Here is a 12,160-nt window from a genome sequence, read left to right on the forward strand (position 1 = left end):
GAGGGTCCCAAGCACAGGAGTTTCTGTCCCCGTGGAGTTGGGATGTACCACCCTACCGCTAGGTGGATGTGTTTTCCAACCTGGAAGGTCCCCGAACCCCCTACTATTGGGATTTTATGGAGGCTTCCTCACGTAGGCATGATCATTTATTAACTCCATTTCCAGCCCCTCTATCCTCTCTAAAGGAGTGGAGGGAGCCGGGTTGAAAATTCCAGTGTTCTAATACTGGCTGGGTTTTCCTAGTGACCAGCTCCCATTCAGGAGCCCACACAGAGCGGCCTTGTTCGAACAAAAGATGCTCCTTGTACTCTTATCTGGACTTAGGAGTTTGCAAGGGTTTTAAGAGCTCTGTGTCAGGGACAGAGTCAAAGACCAAATATTACAACAAAAAGATGCTTGCAGCGCTCTTATCACTTAGGAAATTACAACAGTTTTAGGAGTTCTGTGCCAGGAACCGGGGGCAGAGACCAATATATGTATTTTCTAGTATCTCACAGAGGGGAAGCAAACAGCTGGGAAGAAGATATTTAGGAGTTGCACAGAAATAGCAGCTGAAGCCCTGGGAGTGGATGAGATCACTCAGGGAGAGAGACCAGAGAAAGGAGAAAAGGAAATCTAGGACAGGACTCTGGGAAACATCAAGGGACATGCAGAGCATAGAGCAGGGGAAAGAAAGAGGAAAGGCCAGTAGTGAGAGCCAAGGATTTGAGTCAGTTCGAGCTGCTATAACAAAATACTATAGACTGGGTGGCTTAAACAACAAACATTCATTTTTCACAGTTCTGGATGCTGAGAAGACCAAGATCAAGGTGCTGGCAGATCAGTGTCTGGTGAGAGCCCTCTTCCTGGTTTGTAGATGGCCACCTTCTCGCCGTATCCTCACATGGTGGAAAGCAGAGAGAGGAAGCAAGCTCTCTGTTGTCTCTTCCTAGAAGGGTTCTAATCCCATCATGAGGGCTCCACCCTCATAACCTAATTACCCCCCAGAGGCTCCATGTCCAGCACCGTCACACGGGGGCTTAGGGCTTCAACACATGAAGTGGAGGGAGAGGGAACACAATTCAGTCTATAGCACCAGGCATCCTGTGCACTACAGGGATTGAGCAGGAAGGTGATAAAAGCAGATGAGAACTGGAAGGGACAGAGGAAGTAGGCTGAAGTGGGGAGGGGTGGCACTTGGAGATGCCCCAAAGCACTAGAACCTTTTGTCAGGAGCTTAAGGAAGTTGCACCCCATCCCTATTTTCTAACTAAAGTAGGTGGCAAGGTCACCTGTTCGGAGTTAGAGGGAAAGAGGTTCAACCAAAGATTGAAGGAAATTGTCAAATGTTTGAAAAAACGGTTAGGATGAGAGAAACATGACCAAAGTAATGTAGAGGCTCACAGAGGGGTGGTGAGAACCCAATCAGAATGACACAGATTAACAAAGAGGCAAGAGTGAGGGGCCCTCAGGGAGTGAGAAACCAGGGAAAGCAGATAGTGTCCTGAGTGATATGACATTAAGATCATTGCGAAATGGATGAGACTCGTGGGGAATGCCACCAACACCACAGGCTCCCAGGACTGGAGGGAGTTTTCCCGTAAGACGGGAACTGTCTACAGAAAGAAGGTCCTGCTCGAAAGGACCGAGGGCAGCCATAAAAGTGCAAAGAGCATCTGAAGCCAACAGTGGCAGTGCTGGGTCGCAGAACTGCACAGGGACAGTGGCTGTGCCTGGTCAACTCCAGTACCCAGTTCTCCCCACCAAGTAAAGCAGGACCCAGGCTGCCGAAGACACCACTCACTGAGCAGTCCAACCCTCCAACCAACCTCCCTTGTTCTTCTTTCACCCTCAATGAGCTGCTTCCTGATTGTGATTTGGCTTCCCAAGCTGTGTGATTTCAGAGAGCAAAGGTGTCTGCCCACACCCAACACACACGTAAGTTAGGGAGCTCTCAGAGAGCAAAGCCTGTATCTAATTTATCTCTGTGTCCCCAGCACCCAGCACAGGGTTCGGCATTGAGTTGGGGTTCAAAAAGGTATTTGAAAAACAGATCTGGGGAGGGCTGATATACTCTTAAATACATTTTGTAAGTTAATAAATTCTCATTCAGGGTTTGTACATTGGTTGCTTATGATCTCATTCATGTGGATCAGTACCTACAAATCACTTCGGTTCTGAAATATTGACAAGCTCATGTTTCTAAGCTTGAAAAATTCAGAGCCTGACCTTGGACTGTGGTGAACGCCAGGGTCATATCCCCACTTTTAAAACTTTATTTTATTGAAGTATAGTTGACTTACAATGTTGTGTTAATTTCTGTTGTACAGCAAACTGATTCGGTTATACCTATATACTTTTTCATATTCTTTTCCATTATGGTTTATCACAGGATATTGAATATAGTTCCCTGTGCTACACAGTAGGACCTTGTTGTTTATCCATCCTTTATATAATACTTTGCATCTGCTAATCCCAGACTCCCAATCCATTCCTCCCCCACCACCCTTCCCCTTGGCAACTGCAAGTCTGTTCGCTATGTCTGTGAGTCTGTTTCTGTTTTGTAAATAAGTTCATTTGTGTCATACTTTAGATTCCACATGTAAGTGATATCATATGGTATTTGTCTTTTTCTTTCTCTTTTTTATAAATTTATTTATTTATTTTTATTTTTATTTTTGGCTGTGTTGGGTCTTTGTTGCTGTGCGCAGGCTTTCTCTAGTTGCAGCGAGCAGGGGCTACTCTTTGTTGCGGTGTGCGGGCTTCTCATTGCAGTGGCTTCTCTTGTTGCGGAGCACGGGCTCTAGGTGCGCAGGCTTCAGTAGTTGTGGCACGCGGCCTCAGTAGTTGTGGCTCGCGGGCTCTAGAGCACAGGCTCAGTAGTTGTGGTGCATGGGTTTAGTTGCTCCGCGGCATGTGGGATCTTCCCGGACCAGGGCTTGAACCCATGTCCCCTGCATTGGCAGGCGGATTCTTAACCACTGCGCCACCAGGGAAGTCCTGTCTTTCTCTTTCTGACTTACTACACTGAGTATGATAATCTGTAGGTCATGTTGCTGCAAATGGCATTATTTCATTCTTTTTTATGGCTGAGTAGCATTCCATTGTATACAAAGATCATGGCCCTCTGGGGTCAGTGAACCAGCCTTCTTTGTAAAGCACCACACCTAGCACCATCCCTCCTCACCCAGCCAACATCATGAGACTTAGAATATCTTTTCCCTGGGAATTCCCTTGCAGTACAGTGGTTAGGACTCTGTGCTTCCTCTTCAGGGGCCTGGGTTCGATCCTTGAACGGGCAACTAAGATCCCACAAGCCTCACAGCCCAAAAAAAAAAAAAAAAAAAGTATCTTTTCCCATTTAGATTTTGCATTTGAAATTTCTACAACTGTTTGTGTGGCTTTTTTTCCCCCCCTCCTACAGCTATTAGCTGCTCTGGCAAAGAACATAGTAGGGTGGTAGATAGTAGGGTGGTAGGACTGATTCGGGTTTGGGTGCTACAGGAAGACAAGGGCCAAGTATCTTTCCAGCTCACCACACCCAGCTCCTCCCCACACCATCCCTCAAGACTTTGGCTGTCATATATGTAATCCATGCCCAGCATTGGTCTCAGTGACTGGACCACAGAAGGAGGACATTTGACTCAGGCTGGGCCAGTTCGTTTCCTTTTCCTAAAAATTGGCCATAGGGGAAGAGAGACTCTACTCTGTCTCTTCTTGTAGGTGTAACTAAAAGAAGTTAACCTGGGAGCTGCAGAGAGCTCCTTGTGTGGAGATGCGGGGTAAAGTAAACTCTTCTTGGAACTCTGAGCTTGCCACTGTGTATGGAGAAAATTCCAGTCTTTCCCCCCGTGTGTGTCCTCTTCTACTCATACAGAACACTTCACAGAGTCGCCATGGCCAGCTACCCCTACGGGCAGGGCTGCCCAGGAGCTGGAGGACAAGCACCCGGAACCCCTCCAGGTAGCTACTACCCCGGACTCCCCCATGCTGGAGGGCAATATGCTAGCGGGGTACCCCCTGGTGGCGGATATGGAGGAGGTCCTGCCCCTGGTGGGCCTCACAGACCACCAGCTGGTGGAGGGCCCTATGCACACCCCAACGCTGGGGGGCTCCCTTCTGGAACTCCGGGAGGACCATATGGTGGTGCGGCCCCAGGGGGCCCCTATGGACCACCACCTCCATATTCCTATGGTGCCCAGCATCCCAGGCCTTACGGACAGGGACCACCTCCTCCAGGTGGCACCACTCCCAATGTGGATCCCAAGGCTTACCCCTGGTTCCAGTCAGTGAACTCCGATCACAGTGGCTATATCTCCATCAGGGAGCTGAAGCAGGCCCTGGTCAACTCCAACTGGTCCTCGTTCAGCGACGAGACATGCCTCATGATGATAAACATGTTTGACAAGACCAAGTCAGGCCGCATCGACGTCTACGGTTTCTCAGCCCTGTGGAAGTTCATCCAGCAGTGGAAGAACCTCTTCCAGCAGTAAGACCAGGACCGCTCGGGCTCCATTAGCTACACAGAGCTGCAGCAAGCTCTGTCCCAGATGGGCTACAATCTGAGCCCCCAGTTCACCCAGCTCCTGGTCTCCCGCTACTGCCCACGCTCCGCCAGTCCTGCCACGCAGCTAGATCGCTTCATCCAGGTGTGCACCCAGCTGCAGGTGCTGACCGAGGCCTTCCGGGAGAAGGACACAGCTGTGCAGGGCAACATTCGGCTCAGCTTCGAGCACTTCGTCACCATGACAGCTTCTCGGATGCTATGACCAGCCCATCTGTAAAGTGGGGAGTGCACCAAGGGACTTTTCCTGGCTCCTAGGGTGGGAGAAGCATGTGGGCCTCTCTTCATTTCCTGCCCTTCCTAGAAAAAGAATTCTCCCTTGCCTGGTTCAGCATTGTTCCCAAAGAGGGCTGGGGGTCTGCGTCATAGCTACCAAGTAGTGGGGAGCTGGGCTGAGGCCACACAGGTAGGGGCCTGACCTAGGAGAGGACTGGAAATTGAATGTCCTTTTACATCCCTGAGTATTTAAATGGCACAGCCTTGCGCCAGGTGCAAGAGATGCTGGTCATTGCAATGGGGTTAGTGTCCAGTCAGCTGACTCCAGCCTCTAGCTTTCCCTTCTGTGCCCTGACGCCAGTGGTAAGTGTTCATCAGCCTCTTACCATTAGCACCTGCATTCCCTCACCCATGCTGTCTTGTCAGATGAACCCAGTTTCTCCAAAATGGAATCTGACCAGGGTGAGAGATTTGCCCATGCGACCAGTGGCTTGGATTCCACCAGCCACAAGTCCGTGTGTGTTGACTTCTAGCTGCCTGCTCAGGGAGCTTGGGCAGTCTGCTCTCTGGGCATCTTTGGCCAGGCTACCCCTCTGCAGCTTGGACTCCTCATACTTGCCTGCCATCCTCTGCTTGGCTTCAGTCCCCAGGGGACAAGTTGCTACCTCCCACTGCCAATGCTTTTGTGTGTGTGTGTGTGTGTGTGTGTGTGTGTGTGTGTGTGTATGTGTTTTCATTTGGGGCCAAAAGTTTGGTGCAACTGTAAGCTTCAATACAAGCATACAACTCTGGAGTTCCACTTTTTTCACCAAAAAAAAAAGAGAACACTTCACTTCTGACACTTCCGGTCATCAAATGTGTGACCACCAAGCAATTTTCTGTGGCACCAGCTGCGTGTCCTACAATTTAACTCAGTTCTGACACTATCGCCCTGAAGAGAGGGTCAGATCCCACAGGTGAAGGGCTCAGTCCCACGAGACTATCCCCACTTCAGATGTCAGCCAGTCCCAAGTAATGGGTCCCCAGGTTACCCACAACTTCTTTCCTTTTTTTTAATATATTTATTGGATAATTGCTTTACATTGTTGCGTTAGTTTCTGCTGTACAACAAAGTGAATCAGCTATATGTATACATATGTCCCCATATCCCCTCCCTCTTGCGTCTCCCTCCCACCCTCCCTATCCCACCCCTCTAGGTCGTCACTAAGCTTCGAGCTGATCTCCCTGTGCTACGCAGCAGCTTCCCACTAGCCATTCATTTTACATTTTTACCCACGACTTCTATCCACTTGGTTACAGATTGGAGGTTCCCACATTCCCCTACTAGGGTTTGATTAATTTGCTAGAGTGGATCACAGACCTCAGGGAAACACTTATATTTACCAGTTTGTTAAAAAATATGATAAAGGAGGGGCTTCCCTGGTGGCGTAGTGGTTAGGAATCTGCCTGCCAATTCAGGGGACGCGGGTTCGAGCCCTGGTCTGGGAAGATCCCACATGCCACGGAGCAACTAAGCCTGTCAGCTACAAGTACTGAGCCTGCGCGTCTGGAGCCTGTGCTCCGCGACGTGAGAGGCCCGCGCACGGCGATGAAGAGTGGCCCCCGCTCGCCGCAACTGGAGAAAGCCCTCGCACAGACACGGAGACCCAACACAGCCAAAAATAAATAAATAAATAAATAAATTTTTAAAAAATATATGATAAAGGATGCAGATGAACAGGCAGGTGAGGACATGTAAGACGAGGTCTGGGAGGGTCCCAAGAGCAGGGGCTTCTGTCCCCATGGAGTCAGGGTGCACACTCTCCAGTACATGGATGTACTCACCAACCTCAAAGCTCTCAGAACCCCGTGCTACTGGCACTTTAAAGAGGCTTCCTTATGTGGGCATGATCAATTATTAACTCCATTTCCAATCCCTCTACCCTTACTAGAGAAGTGGGGGTGGGGAGGTAGGGCTGAAAATTCCAAGCTTCTAATCATGGCTTCGTCCTTCTGGTGACCAGCCCCCATCCAGGAGCCCACTCAGAGTCGCCCCATTAGAAAGAAAGATGCTCTTACCACTTAGGAGATTACAAGGGTTTTAGCAGCTCTGTGCCAGGAACTGGGTGCAGAGACCAATACACATGTTCTATTATCTGACACACATCCTAACACCTACCACGATGTATTTAAAGTGCCTGAGTGTGTGTCTTTCTCTTTCCCTGCTAAAGGGCATGCCCTGAGATTATGAGTTCTTGAAGAACAGTAACCTTCACTGTTTCATCTTTGTATCCATGCAATTATGCCCCAAATCTGACACTAAGCATGAAACAAGGAAGGTTTGCTGAACTTTCAAACTGGGCGACATAAAGGATGTTCCCACCTTTTCCAGGTGAAGACTCCCTCAGCCACTAGCAGGTGTCAGGACATGTCTCTGTGGCTTCTGGCCACCAAGCTACCTGTCTGATCCATAGTGAGCGGTAGAAGTACAGGTGAGTCGCTAGAGGTATGCAGAGTGACCACCTGGACAGCTCTGAGGCCCTAGTGTGTCAGGCTCTAACAGGAAGCAATTTAAACTAGGCTGCAACAAGCTACTCATTGTATCCTTCCAGACTGCATGGAGCATGTTCCCCAGATGCTGAGTTCTTTCCTCAATGTGTCAGACGAACTGCAAACATAAGCCTCCCAATAAGCTTTCCTTATGGTTTTGTTTTGCTTTGTTAGGTTTTTTGGGTTTGTTTGTTTGTTTGACGTGGACCAGCTGTAAAGCCTTTATTGAATTTGTTACAATATTGCTTCTGTTTTACATTTTGGTTTTTTGGCCAGGAGTCATGTGGTGGGATCTTAGCTCCCAGACCAGGGATCAAACCCACACCCTCTGCATTAGAAGGCGAAGTCTTAACCACTGAACTGCCAGGGAAGTCCCTTCCTTATGGTTTTAAGCCATTCTATGCCTAAAGGAAAAATAAGTTGTTAAAAAGATATTTGTTTATGAAAAAAGACATGCCATTCACAGAAAACCCAATACAGCAGAACTTAAAAACAAAACAAAACAAAAATAAACAAACAAACAAAAACTAGATAAAATGTAAAGAAATCTTTTTTAAGGCATGACTGACCTTGACTGGATGTGAGGAATTCCTAAGAGAAAATAGGAGTAAGCAATTGTGAGAATCGTATTTGCCCCAGTGGCGTAGACAGATTCCTAGTGATCCAGCATCTGTGTTTTCATGGGTTATGGAGGTAAGGAAGCCTGAGTCTAAGGAGAGCAGAAAGTAAAATCAGAAGATAAGGCTGAGCCTCTCCAATCCCCAAACCACTAATATCCTCGTGGGCAGTGGGTAAACTAAAAACAAACACCAAAAACGGGGGGGGGGGGGGGGGGATGCAGGCCTATCTTAACTTGGATCAGCGTAAAGTAAAAATTAAACAAACAAAAAACTCTCTCTCCTGAGAATTCTCTATCCTGAGAATTCTCTATCCCATACCTCCACTCATATATATTTACCTAGGGACATACTCACTTTAGCTGTGTGACCTAAAACACTCCAAGATGAAAATTTAAAGTGTTTCTGGACTGGTAGGACAGACAGACATCTGGGAGAAGCAAACCCAAACTTCCTCTTGAAGAATATCATTAAATCCAAGCCTCAAACATTTTCCCACAAAGTTTCAACATGACTCACAATTTTTTTAAAAAGTCTCTAACTACACAGAGAAACAAATGCCGATAAGCAGAGGCAACCAACTAGAGAATCATACTCATAAAGATCAGATATACTGCTATTATCAGCTATAAACTGTAATTTTATTATGTTTAATATGTTGAAATAAATTAAAGAGGGAATTAAAAGTACAACCAAGAAAAAGTAAATAGCAATGACAATAAGTCTAGGCAAATAACAAGAGATTCTAAAAATCCTCGATATTTTCCCTTGTTTAATTTCACTAGAGAAATTTAAGAACCCTTGAACTGCCAGAAAACCAACAGCAGGGTAAACGGAAGGATTAATATATGGGGCATGCTGCCTGGCTGAGATCACAGTATTGAAGTTCACCATGCCACAAGTTACAGAGATTGCTGAAGGTTTTAATTCAGAACTGCTGATCTTGGTAAGTTTCTCAGAACTTTTTTGTGAATAAAATACACATAACATAAAATTTACCATTTTAACCATCTTTAAGCGTACATCTCATTGCTTTTTAAGTCTTCTCTTTGTTTTTAAGTTTCACTATTATGACTTTCTATTTATTTACTCTGCTTGTATTCATTTGGATTCCTGATTATGAATTGATATTATTTATCAGTTCTGGAATATTCTTACAAGGACCTTCTTGAAGAGCATCTCTTCTCCAGTCTCTGCTATCTCCTACTGGATGGAACTCTGATTAGATGGACACTGGATCTTCTTACTGTCCACTCTTTGTCTTTAAACTTCTGTTTTATATTTTCTCTCTCTTGGTTTCTGTGTTGTGTTCTGCGTAACTTCTTCACGCACAGCTTCTAATTCACTAAATCTTTCTTTCATTTTTAATCTGTGATTTAACCCATCCAATGGATTTCTAATGTCAGTTATTACATTTTTTCTTTCTGTACATTTTATTGGATTCCTTTTCAAGTCTGTTTAATTAGTTTTGATAAATTTAATTGAATATTTACATATTAATGATTGTGAGGAGTATGTTAAAATATCTTACCATAATAACACATTTATTAACTTCTCCTTATATCCCTACACTTATTCAAACAACTTAAATAACATAATTAGCAAGCGTGATCTAATGGACTTAAATAGAACACTGTACCAATCATTCCAGGAACACAAAAATATTTATAAAAATTGACTTATATTAAGTAATAAAACAAGTGTCAAGACATTTCAGAGAAATCATATCATACAAATCACATTTTCTTATCACAATATAACTAAGCTAAAGGTTAATAACAAAAAATCGACTTAAATGAAATATCTAGAAAAGGAAAATTCATAGAGACAGAAAATAGAATAGAGGTTACCAGGGGTGGGGCTGAGGGGTGGGGAAGACATGGAGTTATTGCTTAATGGTTATAGAGTTTCTGTTTGGGGTGATGAAAAAGTTTTGGAAATAGATAGCGGTGATGGTTTTACAACATTGTGAATATAATTAATGCCACTGAATTGTACATTTAAAAATGCTTCAAATGACAAATTTCATGTTATGTATATTTTACCAGAATAAAACATTTAAGAAAAACCCCAAAAAGATAAATAAAAACAAAACAAAAAATATACCTGGAAATTTAAAATACATATTTCCAAATGACCAATGGTCAAAAAGAAATCATCATGGAAATTAGAAAATACTTCACAATATTGTAAATGGACTATACTCCAATAAAAAATAAATTAAAGACAAAAGAATGCACTTAAAACCAAACTATTACAGGCCAAAATTTTTGGCATGCAGCAAAAGTAGTACTTATAGAGAAATAATATATTTAAATAGTGCATTAAAGATCTACTGCTATATAAATGATTACCCCAAAATTTAGTGACTTAGTTTTAGCAACAGACATTTATTATCTCTTATACTTTCTGTGGGATAGAAATTCATGAGCATCTTGGTTGGATGGTCCTGGCTCAGAAACTCTAATGAGGTGGCAGTCATCCGAAGGCTTGACTGGGGCTAGAGGATGCACTTTAAGGTGCCTCACTCATATTGTCGGCAAGTTGGTACAGGCTGTTAGCAGGAAGCCTTCATTCCTCTCCTTGTGGGCCCCTGCACAGGTCTCCTTGAGTTCATACAACATGGTGGCTGACTCACCCCAAAGCAAACAATCCAATGTACTTAGGTGGAAGCCACAATGCCCTTCATCATCTAGCCTCAAAGTCACACGTCATCACTTCTACCATCATAGAAACCAGCCCTGATTCACTGAGGGAGGAAACTACTCAAGGGTGTGAATATTAAGTGGTAATGACCCTTGAGGGCCATCTTAGGGGCCCACTACTACAAATAGTGAAATATTAAAAGCATTTTTTCTTTAGAATCAGAAATAAGACAAGAATGCCCATCATCACCATTTCTACTCAATATTATGCTGGAGGTGATAGACTGTACATTAAAAAAAGAAAATGGGGAATTCCCTGGTGGTCCAGTGGTTAGGACCCAGTGCTTTCACTGCTGGTCCCAGGTTCAATCCCTGGTTGGGGAACTAAGATCCCGCAAGCTGCATGGCATGGGCAAAAAAAAAGGAAAAGTAAAAAAAGAAAACTTCTTTTTTTTTTGAAGAATTGGAAAGTAAAAAACAAAACAAATTACATGCAGGTAATATGCTTACTTATATAGAAACCCCCCCCCCCAAAAAAAAACTACAAGCAATTTATTTGAATTAATAATTTAGGAAATTTATCAGCTTTATGATCAATATTCAAAAGCCAATTCAATTGCTACATACCAGCAATTAACATAATATCTTTATATGATAATGATATCATTATAATATTTTAAGAATATATCATTAACTATATTTTTGAAAACTATAAAGTACCTAGGACAAATCTAACAATATTTTCCAAAATACTGTTTAGATTTTATATATACACACATATTTATACATACACAGATATCTATATCTATATCTACAGCTGACTCTTGAACAAGGAGGGGGTTAACCAGCATATAACTTAGTCAGCCTTCCTTATCTGTATAAGTGGATCCTGGAAGTTCAAACCTGAGTTTTTCACGAGTCAACTAAACATTCATATACGTATATATTTTTTAGTTATTTTTAATTATAAAACAACTACATGACACGAATGGACCTAGAGATTGTCATACTGAGCAAAGTAAGTCAGACAGAAAAAGACTAAAATCATATGATATTGCTTATATGTGGAATCTAAAAAAAATGGTACAGGGACTTCCCTGGTGGTCCCGTGGTTAAGAATCCACCTTCCAATGCAGGGGATGCAGGTTTGATCTCTGGTCGGGGAACTAAGATCCCACATGCCACAGGGGAACTAAGCCCGCACGCTGCAGCTACTGAGCCCGTGTGCTCTGGAGCCTGCACGCCACAACTAGAGAGAAATCCATACACCGCAACTAGAGAAGCCCGCGCGCTGCAAGGAAAGATTCCGCAGGCCACAACAAAGATCCTGCGTGTCACAGCTAAGACCCGACACAGCCAAATAAATAAATAAATAAATAAATAAATAAATAAATAAATAAAATTAAAAAATAGAAGTTAAAAAAAAGGTACAAATGAACCTATTTACAAAACAGAAATAGAGTCACAGATGTAGAAAACAAACTTATGGTTACCAAGTGGGAAGCCGGAGGGCAGGAAGGATAAATTGGCAGATTGGGATTGACATATACACACTATTATATACAAAATAGATAATTAATAAGAACCTACTGTATAGCACAGGGAACTCT

At 43.8% G+C, this 12,160-nt stretch overlaps 1 pseudogene; it reads left to right on the forward strand.

Moving 5' to 3' along the window:
- The first annotated feature begins 3,871 nt into the window (after window positions 1-3,871).
- LOC137760985 (peflin pseudogene) lies at window positions 3,872-5,415 on the forward strand (annotated as a pseudogene).
- The last annotated feature ends 6,745 nt before the right edge of the window (window positions 5,416-12,160 follow it).

This window comes from Eschrichtius robustus, chromosome 3 (genome assembly GCF_028021215.1).
Source record: "Eschrichtius robustus isolate mEscRob2 chromosome 3, mEscRob2.pri, whole genome shotgun sequence".
NCBI lineage: Eukaryota > Metazoa > Chordata > Mammalia > Artiodactyla > Eschrichtiidae > Eschrichtius > Eschrichtius robustus.